Here is a 16,092-nt window from a genome sequence, read left to right on the forward strand (position 1 = left end):
GAAGTCGTAACGAACGCAAAAACGATCCAAATTAAGCGATGAATGAAATTTTATCATTCCAAACACTAAATTAGAATATTTTAATGCTTACTTAAATTTTTGGATGTCCGGATATATTCAGAACGTAAGATATGCGCGAAAATGCAAACTTGTGCACTTTTTGACGCTTTTAGTCCCTATTGATCAATAAAGTTTATTTTAGCATACCGAACCCCTCAAAGCCTATTTCTAAGCTATGTAAAGGATATTTAGGGTATGTTTAACTTACGATCAAGTTCTGGAGTGTTCGTTACTATACAAATCGGTATAGTTTCGCAGTTTGACATAAATAGTCCCTGCGATCGAACAAACTTTATTTCAACACACCAAACCATCCAAAACTTATTTCTAAGTTATGTGGAGGTTATTTAGGGTATGTTAATCCTATGTCACTATTCCGGAGTGTTTGTCGTGTTAAACTGAATACGTTCGCGCATCAGTTTGCGTATAACTTTCCAAAAAGCGATTTAAAGCTTGAAATTGGAATTGAATTAAATGGTAAAATCACCAAACACAAATACACACATAATAACACCAAAAACATATAATAACACCAAAGCACATTGTTTTATTGATAACCAACATTGTTTTACATTGTACAACGATTACAGAACACAGTTGTCACAGTCTCCCCTACTTTAGGAAATTTCATCCCGAAATTTTATTTAGAGGAAGCTTGTGAAAAAAAATGCGGATATTTCGCCTTCATTTGGTCCTCACATTCCCAAGTAAACTCTGGGCCACGTTTGGACCCCCAACGAACTTTGACCAATTTAATCCGTTTGTTCTTCAATTGTTTGAAAGTACGGTCCACGATCTCCATGGGTTTCTCGACAAAGTGCATCATTTCATCAATCTGGATTTCATCTAGAGGAATGTGAAGATCAGCGTCAGCTAAACACTTTCGCAAATTGGACACGTGAAAAGTCGGGTGAATATTACCAAGCTTTGGAGGTAGCTCAAGTCGATAGGCAACCTTCCCAATTCTTTCCACAATCTTGAATGGTCCCACATATCGAGGTGCAAGTTTTCCTTTCTTTCCAAATATCACCACTCCCTTCCAAGGTGAAACCTTGAGTAGGACACGATCTCCAACTTGAAATTCTAAGGGCTTGCGTCGCATATCCGCATAACTCTTTTGACGGCTTCGTGCTGTCACAAGATTATTGCGGATTTTCTTGATTTTATCTGCTATTTCCAGAACGAGCTCAGGTCCAGTAAGCTGAGCTTCACCGGTCTCGTTCAAACAGACAGGTGAACGACATTTTCGACCGTAGACAGCTTCGAATGGTGCCATATTAATACTAGCATGATAGCTATTGTTGTAAGAGAACTCGATCAATGGCAGATGAGAATCCCAATTACCCCCAAAGTCTATCACGCATGCTCTAAGCATATCCTCCAAAGTTTGAATCGTCCGCTCAGATTGACCATCTGTTTGGGGATGATAAGCAGTGCTTAGATTCAGTTGGGTTCCCAAAGCAGATTGCATGGTCTTCCAGAAATGAGATGAAAATCGAGCATCACGATCAGAAATGATATCCAAAGGAACACCATGTCGTGATACAATCTCATCAACATAAATCTTTGCAAGTTTATCAGCAGATAGATCCTCGCGAATTGCAATAAAATGAGCTGATTTCGTTAATCGATCGATAACAACCCAAATAGCATCATGACCTTTAGACATACACGACAACTTAGTGATTAGATCCATTGCAATGTTCTCCCACTTCCAAACCGGTATCTCTGGTTGTACAAGCAAACCAGAAGGTCGTTGATGTTCAGCCTTGACTTTGAGACAAGTCAGGCATTTTGATACATACAAGGCAACATCCTTCTTCATACCAGGCCACCAGAACTTAGTACGAAGATCCTTGTACATTTTATCAGCACCAGGATTGATAGAATATCGAGACTTATGAGATTCGTCCATTACCAAGGTGCGAAGATCGTCTTCTTTTGGAATCCACAAACGATCCTTGAAGTAGAGCAAACCATCGTCTTTCTTTTCGAGTTTAAGCTCAAGCTGACGTGGCAATTCCTCACCTATCAAATTTTGTGAAACACAAAATTGCTGAGCTTGAAGAGCACGAGTTTGAAGATCAGATAGCGTTTGAACAGAATGAAGCTTGACTCGCTCTTTTCGACTAAGCGCATCGGCCACGACATTCGCCTTACCAGGATGGTAGCGAATCTCGCAATCGTAATCACTTAAGAGCTCAACCCAACGTAGTTGCCTCATGTTCAGCCCTTTTTGATTAAGAATATGCTGGAGACTTTTGTGGTCTATGAAAACCACACACTTCGTTCCATAGAGGTAGTGTCTCCAGATTTTAAGCGCGAAAACCAGAGCTCCCAACTCAAGATCATGAGTTGTGTAGTTCTTCTCATGAATTTTCAGCTGTCTAGACGCATAAGCTATGACTTTACCTCGTTGCATAAGAACGCAACCAAGTCCTAGATTCGACGCGTCACAATAGACAACAAAATCATCAACTCCTTCGGGCAGAGATAAAACAGGAGCATGACAAAGCTTCTGTTTCAGCATTTGAAACGCTTCTTCTTGCTTGGGTCCCCACTCAGAAGGCTTATTCTTCTGAGTCAAAGCAGTGAGGGGAACCGCGATCTTTGAGAAGTTTGAAATGAATCGACGATAATAACCAGCAAGACCAAGAAAAGATCGAATCTCTGTGGGTGTCGTTGGTGTATTCCAGTCTTTAATAGCAACAATCTTGGATGGATCCACATGAATACCCTGTTCATTGACTATATAACCCAAGAATTGAACTTCTTTAAGCCAGAATTCACACTTGGAGAATTTAGCAAAAAGTTGTTCCTTCTTCAGGAGTTCCAATGTTAAGCGAAGGTGTTGCTCGTGCTCGGCTCAAGACTTCGAATAGACAAGAATATCGTCGATGAACACAATAATGAACTTTTCTAAATAAGGTTTACAGACCCTATTCATTAAGTCCATAAAGATAGCTGGAGCATTCGTCAAACCAAAAGGCATGACTGTGAACTCATAATGCCCATATCTTGTGCGGAAAGCAGTTTTGGGAATATGTTCTTCGAGAACACGAAGTTGATGATACCCAGAACGCAGATCGATCTTTGAAAAGCATGAAGCACCTTGCAGCTAGTCGAAGAGATCATCAATTCGAGGTAGGGGATATCGATTCATGATGGTAAGCTTATTAAGCTCACGATAATCGATACACATTCGAAAAGACCCATCTTTCTTTTTCACGAAGAGGACAGGAGCTCCCCAAGGTGAAAAGCTCGGTCGGATGAATCCTTTATCAAATAACTCTTGAAGGTGCTTCGATAATTCTTGCATCTCCGACGGTGCAATTCGATAAGGCGTTTTTGCAATTGGGTTGGCATTGGGTACAAGGTCAATATGAAACTCAACTTGACGAACTGGAGGCAAATCAGGCAGTTCAACAGGAAACACCTCTGGATAATCCTGAACAATCGGAATATCCTGAATACTCTTGCTCTTGTCTTTCTCCTCGGTGACATGTGCTAGAAAAACAACATATCCTTTCCGTAAATACCTTTGGGCTTCCATACACGACATAAGCTTCAATCCACCTGAAGGTTTCTCGCCACAAACTTCCAGAACATCGCCAGAAGACAAAGGAATACGAACAATCTTATCGGAGCAAACCACCTCAGCATGATGTTTGGTCAACCAATCCATCCCAACGATAATATCGAAGCTCCCAAGTTGCATTGGCGTGAGGTCAATAGGAAAAAGATGGTTATCAAGGTTCAACTGACAATCACGAATAACTGAATCGAGTACAAGAGGTTTACCAGTAGCAACTTCGACAGATAAGGGTTTCCTCAATTTAGTTCTAGGTATCGCAAGCAAAGGTTCAAAAGACAATGAAACAAAACTTCTATCTACACCAGAATCAAAAAGAACAGATGCAGGTCGATTTTTAACAAGAAACGTACCATTGACAACCTCGTTGTCAGCCCTCGCTTCGTTTGCATTCAAATTGTACGCTCGTCCACGAGCGGGATTCACATTGACGTTGACGTTCGCATTTGGGTTCGCATTAGCATTCGCGTTTGCATTCACCAGCCTCGGACAGTTGTTGCGGAAGTGACCATACTCTCCACAATTGAAACATGAACCCGGTGGGAATCTCGCAGCATTCCCCTGAACCGGAGCTTGAACCTGGGCAACCTGATTCTGTCCCAAATGGCAAATATTGGCCAAATGCCCAAGTTTTCCACACGTCGTGCATTGCTTGAAAGCTTGTTGTGCAACATGATGACCGTTGCAGCGTGCACAATGAGGTGCGGTACCAGCATAATACCTTTTTCGCAGGTGGCTGAGCTGGTGGGTTCTGTGGGTTCTGAGCAGTCTGTGCTGTAACAACAAAATTCTGAGCACCCTTTCGCTTCCTCGACTTCTTCGATGTCTCACCTTTCTTACCCTTTCCCTTTTCCTTGTCTTTCCCAGAATCAGTCGATTTCTTCTTATCACTCTTGAGGGTAAGTTTACCCTTCCTGACTTGAGACTCAGTCAGGGTAGCAGATAACTCGATTGCGTAACGGACGGTAGTAGGATTAACGTCGGTCACAATATCCTGTATGGAATCAGGTAAACCATCGATATATCTCTTGATTGCTTTCTCCAGTGGGATAACATAGTGGGACACAACAGACTGAGTTCCTCAAAACGATCCGTGTACGCACGGTGTTCACTGATATAGGGTAAAATACACATATTTGTCCCATGTAAAGTGTATAATTTTTGTATAGATTTTATTTGTTTTTATTTAGTTTTAGTATTGTATTATATTATTTTGTGTTGGTCAGGTCCTGGTGCAAATGAAGCGAAGACGAGTAATATGGAAACGACCAGCCAGTTGGGCAGAGTAGGATGCCAGTGACTAAATTGAAATTGCCGCTATTTTCCTTGATTGGGCCAGACCCACTTATCTCTATATTTTTGAAACAAAAGTCTACATAGTTAAAAGTGGGGTTCGAAAGAATTGTTTTTTTTGGGCCTGATCATGTCCAGCGAATTAAAGGGGAGGTGCACATTTAAAATAGATATCAAAGGCATTCATATGTTAATTGTTGGAGGTGGCTGCTAATATATTGAACGAACAAGAAGATATTTGAAGCCAAGGAAAGATATACAACACAGCAGACGGCAGCAAGAAAATATAAAAAATAGACTTTTGGACGTACGTGCATGTGGGCTTGGCAAGAATTCCATAGTGGGCCACGAAAAGGGTAAAGGGCCAGCATGTAATCGTAAATTAAGAATTGGGCCATGGGAATTCTATTGTGCAGTGTTATGAAGATATTAAAAAATAACGCTAATGGAGCATATTATAAATTAATCGATCATACATATTGGATGAGGAATTATTCGTGGGGGGACATCAGTTGAAAAAGATCAGACGCACGAAGACAATCTGGATCGGACTTAGAAGCATCTTTTGCAAGCCATTCAAGACTACGGAATCTACGGGATCGAGCGGGAAGCTTGGAGAGCAAGGAATACACGGGTTCTTCTACTCGATTTCTTTAGTTTTCTATTTTTCTTTGTTCGTTATCTATGAATTCTTGTTTGAAACTTCGTTTGATTGTTTTGAAGACAATGTTTTCCGGCTAAACTTCATAAACTACCTAGGCTAATGACAATAGTTAAATAAAGTTTGGTTCTTTATTCGATTTTTGGCGTGGTTGTGGATTTTTCTTGTATTGTAAAAGCTTCGGGAATTTAACTTGGTGCATATGCGTGCTTGACGATTATTTTATCACTGTTTATTGCTTCGTATAATCCTTGGTGACGGTCTTTATCACATAATAGGGTTGTGCTAGGGTTCTTGATTTAGGTGACGGTCTTTATCACGTAATAGATCATTAATCCTTTAGGGTGAAAATCGAGTAAGTAACCTTAGAAACAATATTCGGTAATTTAATAAAATCAAGTGTTCTGCTAAACTCGTCGCTGTGAGGCTCGAGGGTATTAATAGGTCTTGGTTTAGTTATAAGTCCTTAACATTCCATTGTCTATTAAACCAAGATTAAAACCCGTAGTTGCTTCAGACGTTCGCGCGGCAAGGTAGAGCGTCTTACATAGGCACTTTCAAGAAACTAGAGGACTGAAAGGAAAATCTAGAAAGCCGGTGAGCATAACATCTTAGGTAGTGCCACAAGAATCGCCTCGAGAGTGTTTGAGGGGCTTAGTGGTGTCTTAATAGGTTTAGCATTTAAAGATCCCGGTTCCACACCACAAAATTATCGAATAGAAATCCATTCTGAGTTTAGCCTGCGCCTAACCTAGGTAGTCTTCATCACCACTGGTCAAAACCTTCGTCCACATTCGTGTTTAGTCTTTTCTTTGATTTTTCTAGTTTAATATTTTATTATATTTTTTAGGATATTTAGAAACCCCCCAATCAATAAACAATTTAGTATGTCGTGTCAGTTTTAGTCTAGATAGAGTCATTAGCGTAATTCATTAGAGTCTCTTGGGTTCGATACTCGGACTTCCTTAGGCTATACTGCATCGATCGGTACACTTGCCGGTCATGTGGTTTAGGGTTAAGAGAGTCTTAGTTTTATAAATTTAAAACTTAGAGAGTCTAGAATTAGGGTAATTTTAGTTGTTTTTAATTAACCCATTTTCAGCACATCATTCACCCCCATCTTGCTTTAGATCGTCAAACTCTCGTTCCAAAGCTCGAATTTCGTGACGGGGACAAAACTCCTTCATCATGAGAGCCCTGAGCTCTTCCCATGTTTGTGCCAAAGCCACTTCGGCACCCCTATCGCGCATAATACCATTCCACCAGGTAAGCGCTCGCTTCTCAAACACGCTCGATGCAAATTCAACCTTCCGCGCATTCGGACACTGCACATGTCTGAATGTGCTCTCGATACTCTCAAACCACTGCAGGAGCGCAGTTGCTCCTTGCGACCCAGAAAACTTCAATGGCTTAGCAGAATTGAAACTCTTGAAATTACACGGTGCATTGTTGTTGTTATTATTGTTGTTGTTGTATAATTCATGGATTTGGGTCACAACACCTGGAAGCACAACAGCCATTTGCTGAGAGACAAGGGCTGCGATTTCCTTAGCAGTATAAGTTTGTGCTTCACGTCGAGGAGGCATTGTCTAACAAGGAAACATGAGAAACGAGTGAGGTTGAAAATATTGACAAAACATAAGGAAGGCGATCATTTGTTCGTTACCTCGAACAAACAAACGACACGCAGTGACTAATCAAAGTAAATGGGTCAAAGTAATGTATCGCGAAGACATGCTCGCCTATAAGTGAACACTCACCCCAAGAGTTCCCAGGTAAGAGTGACTGGTCCGATTATGTGGATTTATACGAACACTCTAGCCTTAGACAGAAAACTCAGAGTACAGGCGCTCACCCTTCCAGTTTGCACGTGTTCACATTATTTTGGCCCAAACTTTGACGAGACTTTGAAAACTTAGAGGGTTCAAAACCTTATAATAGAGGGTTCAAAACCTTATAACAGAGGGTTCAAAACCTAGTAATCAATCATCCTAGAACAGATGATTAGTTTTCAAAGCGGATTCGAACTTAGTGTTCTTATTGTGGTTATCACCTAAGGGTAGGTGACGGTTTTGTTTTAAAAAAAAAAATCTAAACACAAGTAAACTTGCGTTAGGGTCCTAAAAGTTATAGTCTAGGTCAAAGCATTACTAATAACCTAATTCCCTATAACCATTGGCTCTGATACCAACTTCTCCTGTCATACCCCGACCACGTAGGACAACAAAACGTGGCGGAAACGTCGGGGAGTGTTGTAACAGGAGTTATTGTTTCACAACCATGGATACAAAAAGAGTTTCGTTTTATTGATAAAATTAAATATTAACATTGTCTTAACACAGAACAAACAAGTTTCATATCGACTATCATAGTTATTATGTCACTAAGGCCTCGTCCAGATCCTATGTGACGCATGTATCCTAGAAATCATATCAAGCAACCACACCTGAAACATATGTAAAAACAAAGTCAGCAAAGAAATGCTAGCGAGTACATAGGTTTTATAAGAGTATCGGAATCATGCCTTCGTTTACATGTTGCACTACTTTATTAGACTACAAGAGTCAAAACACAAACCTCGTTTTGAAAAATGTATTGCAACATAATTAACCAACTAAAATCAAGATGGTTATAGTTTATAAAATCTCGTAGCCATGATTCTTAACCCAAAAACATTTGTTTTAGTAAATCGATTTGTAAAACATCTGGTAAAAACTCGTTAAAAACTCGTATGGTTTATATCTTTTAGAAAACATCGTTGTGTGACATCATTTCAAATCGTTTACCCAAGTGAACTAAATAACGCCACAGTATGTAAGATGATGAAAACACATATATATAGGAGGTACCAGCGGCATATCCACCATGCTTTCATCACATTACACCCGTCCCGTTATCTAATCACTTAACCAAAAACCCATCGTTTATTCAACTCGTTTAACTTGTTCAAATCGTTTTCAAATTGTTTCCAAATCGTAAACTTGTTGAAATCGTTTAACTCATCCTTGCTTTAGTTGTGAAAACTTATTTATCGTCGTCTCGCTAATAACATTCAAACCTTTGTGACTCGACTATCTCGCGTCTCGCTTCTCGCGTTAACAAACCACCAAAGGGTAAATTAACTAACATCAGATTCAGTCGTTACCCACAACCCCACACATAACCATGGGTGCAGTAAAATAACGGGATTTGTCAGATCCTATGGTACCATAACCTAATACTGGTCGGTTCGGCCAAAATTAATGAATGTCATTTGTTATGTAACTACAACCATCAAGTTTGTTCAATTTATTGAAGTCGTTATTAGTTTTGTATAAACCATCTTAATTGTTTTTGAAAAACCATCGTTTAAACTCTGAAACCATTTCGTACATATGAATCACCTCAAAACAATTGAAAACAGTAAAATAGGGGAACTATGTACTCACATGAAGTGCAATGTATCCTCAATCAATAGAACTTCAACAACTCAAGCAAACCAGAGAAATCAAGTAGCACCTAGTAATCGAACCACTAGTGAATCAATAGACGCCTAAATCGGACGATCGGATAGAATGAAGTCTTGTAAACCATATGAGTGTTGGAACTCATGTGATATGGTTTAACAAAGCCTACATCCTAAATTGAAACCTAACCTAAGTGCTTTCGACCCATTGCGACCCATTAAGGTAGCTTACGCTACTTTAACGTGTCGTGCGCGCAATGCGCGTTTGAGACGTCTAAGTAGTCCTATGACGAGTATTATATGCCCATACATGTTTAAATATGTTACATAATCAGTTATGTGACGAAAATTTATGTTACATATGCTTATTTACCAATTATGTAAGAAAAGGGCATTTTGGTCATTTACCAAGGGCACATAAACTACCTATCATGCGACTAATTAAACCTAAGTGACCATAAGGTATAACCTCGGTAGGTTATTCCCTATGCAACTACGGTCACATAACATGTTTGGTCGGATCCTAATGATCGACCAAACGGGTCGTGTTCGAAAGTCTAAGCGGGTGTTTAGTCCGCTTGACTTACGACTCTACACAAGCACTAATCTAAAAAGTGACGAGCTAAACATGCTAGAACATGTTTAGTTAAGTTAGAAAACAAGTTTTGATATCAAAACAAACGGTTTTGATACCCTAGAGTAGTTTGGTTACAAAATACGCGTAAATACGCATTTTGGCCGAAACTACGACTCGTCACTGAGCCTAGATAACGTGGTAATCAGTAGGTATAGTTACTAGGGACTATAACCATCGTGATTACGCTCACGTTATGAAGTTCAAATGAACTTCGCGTTGACCATAAACTGGTCAAAGCAGAAAGTCAAACGCAGTTTGACTTTAACGATAAAAGCGAATGAAAAGAACGAAAGAATACTTACAAAAGGTCCCTGCAAGATTTGATCCGATTTTCTCTCAGGTATGAAGTATAAACTTCAACTTAGAGAGCATAAATCAGATTTAAATGTGCTTTGGGAGGAAATGAGGGTGGGTATTTATAGTAATTCAAGAGCCGTTAGGATCGTTTATCGAGAAACGAGCTTTGATCTAAGCCGTACAAGTGGGCACATGGTATTTGGATACCATGGGCACTTGAAAACCATAAAAATTGGCCCCTAGATTGATCAAAATTAGGTCCAAATACACTGAATACCAGCTGCTGTTTCTGAAAACTGTTTTGCTGAACTGGGTAACTCAGGCGGCCCGCATAACATATGGGCTTACCTTACGCGGCCCGTGTAAGGGAACTTTGGCAGATTGACAAAACAGGTCCCTGCACTTCAGAAACTTGGATTTCGGCTCATTTTTGACATGTTTAAGCTCCGTTAACCTCATTTCAAGGCTCTAAAATGAAGTTAAAGTATAGGGAACTCAAAACATGCTCAAAAATATCTCGGATGTCGGTTCGTTTGTTCGTACGATCGCGTTATTCGCTTAATTACGACGGAAGTCGTAATGAGCGCAAAAACGATCCAAATTAAGCGACGAATGAAATTTTATCATGCCAAACACTAAAATAGAATATTTTAATGCTTAAATAAATTTTTGGATGTCCGGATATATTCAGAACGTAAGATATGCGCGAAAATGCAAACTTGAGCACTTTTTGACGCTTTTAATCCCTATTGATCAATAAAGTTTATTTTAGCATACCGAACCCCTCAAAGCCTATTTCTAAGCTATCTAAAGGATATGTAGGGTATGTTTAACTTATGATCAAGTTCCGGAGTGTTCGTTACTATACAAATTGTCACACCCCAACCGATGGCGGAATCATCGGGGCATGGCACTGAGCGAAACAGATTGTCCAGAAGTTTCCATAACAGCTATTCATACAATCCAGTTAAAGAGACGTCCCATACCGTATCCCGAATAAACAAATATGTCATTACAGATAACATCCAAACAAGAAATTCCGTTCCGATAACTTAGATTCAAATATAAATACAGCAATTGTTTATCTGCTTCTAGACCCCTATTCTGTTGACTTTCTGGCTGTAATGCCAGAGGACAAGATCTACAGACAACTATGCCCCGTACGCTTGTTCTTGGCAGACAACCATTTGTTGGGGGCTTCTAGAAACTTATTCTAGCCTCGCTTTCCTAACACATAAGCATCCTAATTACTTGTTACACACGTTAAAATAAAGTCAATACATATAATGTAAAGGTGAGCATACCAGTTTGATAATAGCATATAGAGTTTGAATAGTTTACGCGTAACCAGCACGTACACAGAGGAAAACGAAGCATGTTAATTGTCGACATGGACCTATCGATACCAATGACTGCGGGTTGACCGTCCGAGACGGTTCACAATACATGATTACCACCGTAATCCATGCAAGTAATTGTCCTTAACAAACCCCGTGTGAACAGGTGCTGAGTCCAAACTATAGTACTACGTCGTTAAGGCAGGTAGACAACATTCCACGTGTAAACACAATCAGCAAGCATTCATTAAGTCACGTAATACATGCATATTGGTTAGCGTTCAAATAGTTTGAGTAGTGTGATCGATTGTGTTTTGATATAAGCAACGTATGTAACACCCAAAAGTGCTAAAAGCAAAAAGGGATCGAGTATACTCACAGTGATTGATTATGGATTGAAGGGAGCACTGAGAGTAGGGTTAGCCTGAATAGTTTGATAGCACAACAATGAGTAATGTGGAAATGTAAATAAGTGTGGATGGATCGAATAGGTTGGGCGATCGAATGGCAGGTTCGATCGAACGGGCTGTTCGATCGGCTGGTATATCTGTCGGACAGTCCTGTTCGATCGGCAGGTAGGCTCGATCGGCTGGACCATTCGAGTGGATTGTTTCTTCCTCTGGTGTGTTTGTGTTTGAGGATTTGAACTTTTGAAGTTTTCGTTGTAGTATATGAGAACACTAAAGTGTTCTTACCTTTCAGGTCGATCGATCGAACGGTCCGTTCGATCGGCCGGCTTAACCGATCGGCTGGGAACTTTAGAAGTGGTTCTCAACAGGATGTCGCTCGATCGAACAGCCTGTTCGATCGGCTGCCATTCCCTACTACAAACGAGTTGTAAAATCAATTGAGTGTTGAAGCATAGTATCTCATGATCCGAAGAGTAATGTTTACCAATCGAGTAGTATATTCGATCGAACATCACCTCGTCAACAGCATACTTCATATGGTTTGAAAAGTGTGGGACCTAGTGTTAGCCGATCAAATGGCCAGGTCGATCGGCTGGTATGTCCGATCGGCTGGGCTGTTTGAACAGCCTAGCCGTTCAGCCAGCATTTCTGACCTGGTCGGCCTTTCGTCTAACACTTGGCTGTTTGATTATTTGTCATGCTTTTAAGGTAACTTGATGGCGAGTTAAACTGTAGAATGTGGGTTCTTACTTGTTGCACTGGTTCGGACAGGAATCACCCAAATCCGGCCGGGAACTGCTCGGAACGGTAAGTTGACGTTTAACCCGAAATCGGTGAACCTTGTATATAGAATCCGAATCTTGAACCTCTTAACTATTAGAATGATTAGTTAGCCAGTTCAAGCTCCGTTTCTACCGGTTTTAAGGTTTCGAGTGTAAAAGGTTGAAGAAGGTTGGAAATCATTCATAAAAATGTTAAGATTCTTGCAAATCTTAGTTTGTTTATGTGGAAACCGGTCAGATCTAAGCTATTCATGGTGGAATGAGGCCAAAGTTTGGTGTTCTTCAAGAACACCATGATGACATCACCCAAGAACACTTAGATCTTGATGATTTCACGGTTAGAAATCGAGTTTTGAAAGATAGAAAGGTGTAGAATCATGTAGTGATCAAAATTGTACAAGAATTAGAGTGAAAACTTACCGGAGTTGAGAGAAATCTGAGAAAAGGTGAAGAAGAATGCTGGTTCGGTCAGAGCTTTCCAAAAATTGAAAGTGTGACAATGACAGCCCTATTTATAGGCTCCAAAAGAGGAAAGTGGCAGCCGATCGGCCAGGAGCTCCGATCGAATGGGCCGCTCGATCGGCTAGGAAGATGCTAGCCGATCGGCTGGCCTGTTCATTCAGGATGCCTCCTGTTCGATCCGTGACCCCTCTTGAGTATTTCGCGATGATTTTCGATGTTCCGATTTCGATGGACGATGATACGAATACGATAGAGTTCCTAGTCAAATTACTTTCAGTCCCAACTACTATATCTAACATACAATCTTCTATAAGTCACTTTTCGATGTCGGTTTCGATTGAGTTCGCTTGCTTTTCGAGTTTCGATTCGATTTTCGATTGATTCGCTTGAATACCACACCAAGCATATAAGTAAACACGCACAAGTAACACATAAGGCACACACACACGTATAACAATACCAGAGTTCGCATAATTCTAGTCTCGAGTTTGATTGATGAATCGATTAACTTGATTATTGATTGATTAACTTTATCGCATTGTTACTTCCTACTATTCACAGTCGTAAATCGGTCGCAATTGATTAAACATTCGATTACTTCGATTCTTTCTGATTACAACACTTACTCCACAGAATACAACTAGAACATAATATAGACTATATATAGTCAAAGAAAGTCAAAGTTGACTTGGACTTTGACTTTGACTTTGACATTCGAAAACACGGGGTGTTACAGCCTCCCCTTGTTTAGGGAATTTCGTCCCGAAATTAGGCTCGAAGCTGCACATCATCGTGAGTTGTTTGACCAATTTGACGCTTCAGATCTATTTAAACAACTGCGGGTACTTGGCCTTCATGTCGCTTTCGAGTTCCCAAGTGAACTCCGCGCCTCGTTTGCCCTCCCATCGGACCTTCACGATAGGGATGCGTGAGCGCCTGAGTTGCTTGATTTGGCGATCCATGATTTCGACAGGATTTTCCACGAAGTGTAAGGTTTCGTTTACTTGAAGATCGTCGAGTGGTACGATTAGGTCATGATCAGCAAGGCATTTTCGGAGGTTTGAGACGTGGAATGTCGGGTGGACGTTACTGAGTTCCTCCGGTAGTTCGAGTCTGTAGGCGACTTGTCCGATCCTTTCCAGAATCTTAAAAGGTCCCACATATCGAGGCGCTAGTTTCCCTTTCTTGCCGAATCTGACTACACCCTTCCAAGGGGATACCTTTAGGAGTACGTAGTCGCCAACATCAAATTCAAGGGGGCTTGCGTCTCCTATCGGCGTAACTTTTCTGTCTGTTCCGAGCTTTCACCAAGTTGTCTCGAATCTGGTGGATTTCGTTAGTCGTTTCTTGTAGAATCTCGGGACCGGTTAGTTGCGAGTGACCGATCTCGTGCCACATAATAGGCGATCGACATCTTCTACCATACAAAGCCTCGAAAGGTGCCATTTGGATGTTGGCATGATAGCTGTTATTGTACGAGAATTCCACCAATGGCAGGTGTTTGTTCCAACTACCACCAAAATCTATGACACACGCTCGGAGCATGTCTTCAAGAGTACGGATCGTTCTTTCAGTCTGTCCGTCGGTTTGAGGATGGAATGCAGTACTCAGATTAAGCGACGTACCAAGGGCTGCTTGAAACGTTTCCCACAATCGCGAAGTGAACCGAGCATCACGGTCTGAAATGATGTCATGAGGCGTACCATGATTACAAATGATCTCGTCGGTGTAGATTTGGGCTTGTCGTTCCACCTTATAGTCTTCTCGTATTGGCAAAAAGTGAGCTGATTTTGTTAGACGATCGACTATAACCCAAATGCTGTCATGACCTGATGGCGTGTGCGGGAGTTTCGTTATGAAATCCACAGCTATCGGCGGTTCTTCGAGTAAGCCAGAAGGTCTTTGATGTTCAGCCTTGACTCTTGCGCAAGTTAGACAACTTCCAACGTAGAGGGCGATACCTCGTTTCATGCCCGGCCACCAGTACTTATAACGAAGGTCCTGGTACATCTTATATGCACCGGGATGAATAGAATACCAGGATTTGTGGGCTTCATTCATGATAATCTTTCGCAATTCGGTCCGCTTAGGGATCCAAATTCGGTCCAGATAATAGAATATCCCATCGGATTTGCTTACTAAACTGAGCTCCATCGTGATAGATCCTCTCTTTCTTCAATGTACGCTCGTTAAAGCAAGCATGTTGAGCTTCGCTGATAAGGGTTTCGAGATTGTGCTGAGCTTGGATGTTTCGGGTACTGAGCACGTAACTCTTTCTGCTGAGCGCGTCGGCAACCACATTCGCCTTGCCTGGGTGATAACGAATCTCACAGTCGTAATCGTTGAGAAGTTCTACCCATTAGCGTTGACGCATATTAAGCTCTCTCTGATTAAAGATATGTTGTAAACTCCTGTGATCTGTGTAGATTGTACACCTAGTGCCATACAGGTAGTGTCGCCAAATCTTCAATGCAAAGACAACCGCGCCTAGCTCGAGGTCATGGGTTGTATAGTTCTTCTCGTGGATCTTGAGCTGACGAGATGCGTAGGCAATAACCTTGTCTCGCTGCATGAGGACACAGCTGAGACCAAGGTTAGAAGCATCACAGTAGACAATGAAATTGTCGCTTCCGTCGGGCAGCGTAAGAATCGGAGCGTTGCACAGCATATGCTTGAGGGTTTGAAAGGGGGTCTCTTGTGCATTTCCCCACACAAAAGGCTTGTCCTTATGAGTAAGAGCGGTAAGCGGCACAGCGATTTTGGAGAATCCTTCAATGAATCGTCGATAATAGCCCGCTAGTCCGAGAAAAGAACGAACTTCTGACGGGTTCTTAGGCGTAATCCAGCTTTTGACGGCTTCAATCTTCGCAGGATCGACATGGATACCCTGACTATTCACGATGTGACCCAAAAACTGAACCTCCTCCAACCAGAATTCACACTTGGAGAATTTGGCGTAGAGTCGGTTCCCCTGGAGTAACTCGAGAACCAAACGTAAATGTTGCGCGTGTTCGGCTTTCCTTCTGGAATATATCAAGACATCGTCGATGAACACGATGACGAAACGGTCAAGATAAGGCTTACACACGCGATTCATCAGGTCCATAAATACCGCG

Source organism: Helianthus annuus, chromosome 7 (assembly GCF_002127325.2).
Source record: "Helianthus annuus cultivar XRQ/B chromosome 7, HanXRQr2.0-SUNRISE, whole genome shotgun sequence".
Classification (NCBI taxonomy): domain Eukaryota; kingdom Viridiplantae; phylum Streptophyta; class Magnoliopsida; order Asterales; family Asteraceae; genus Helianthus; species Helianthus annuus.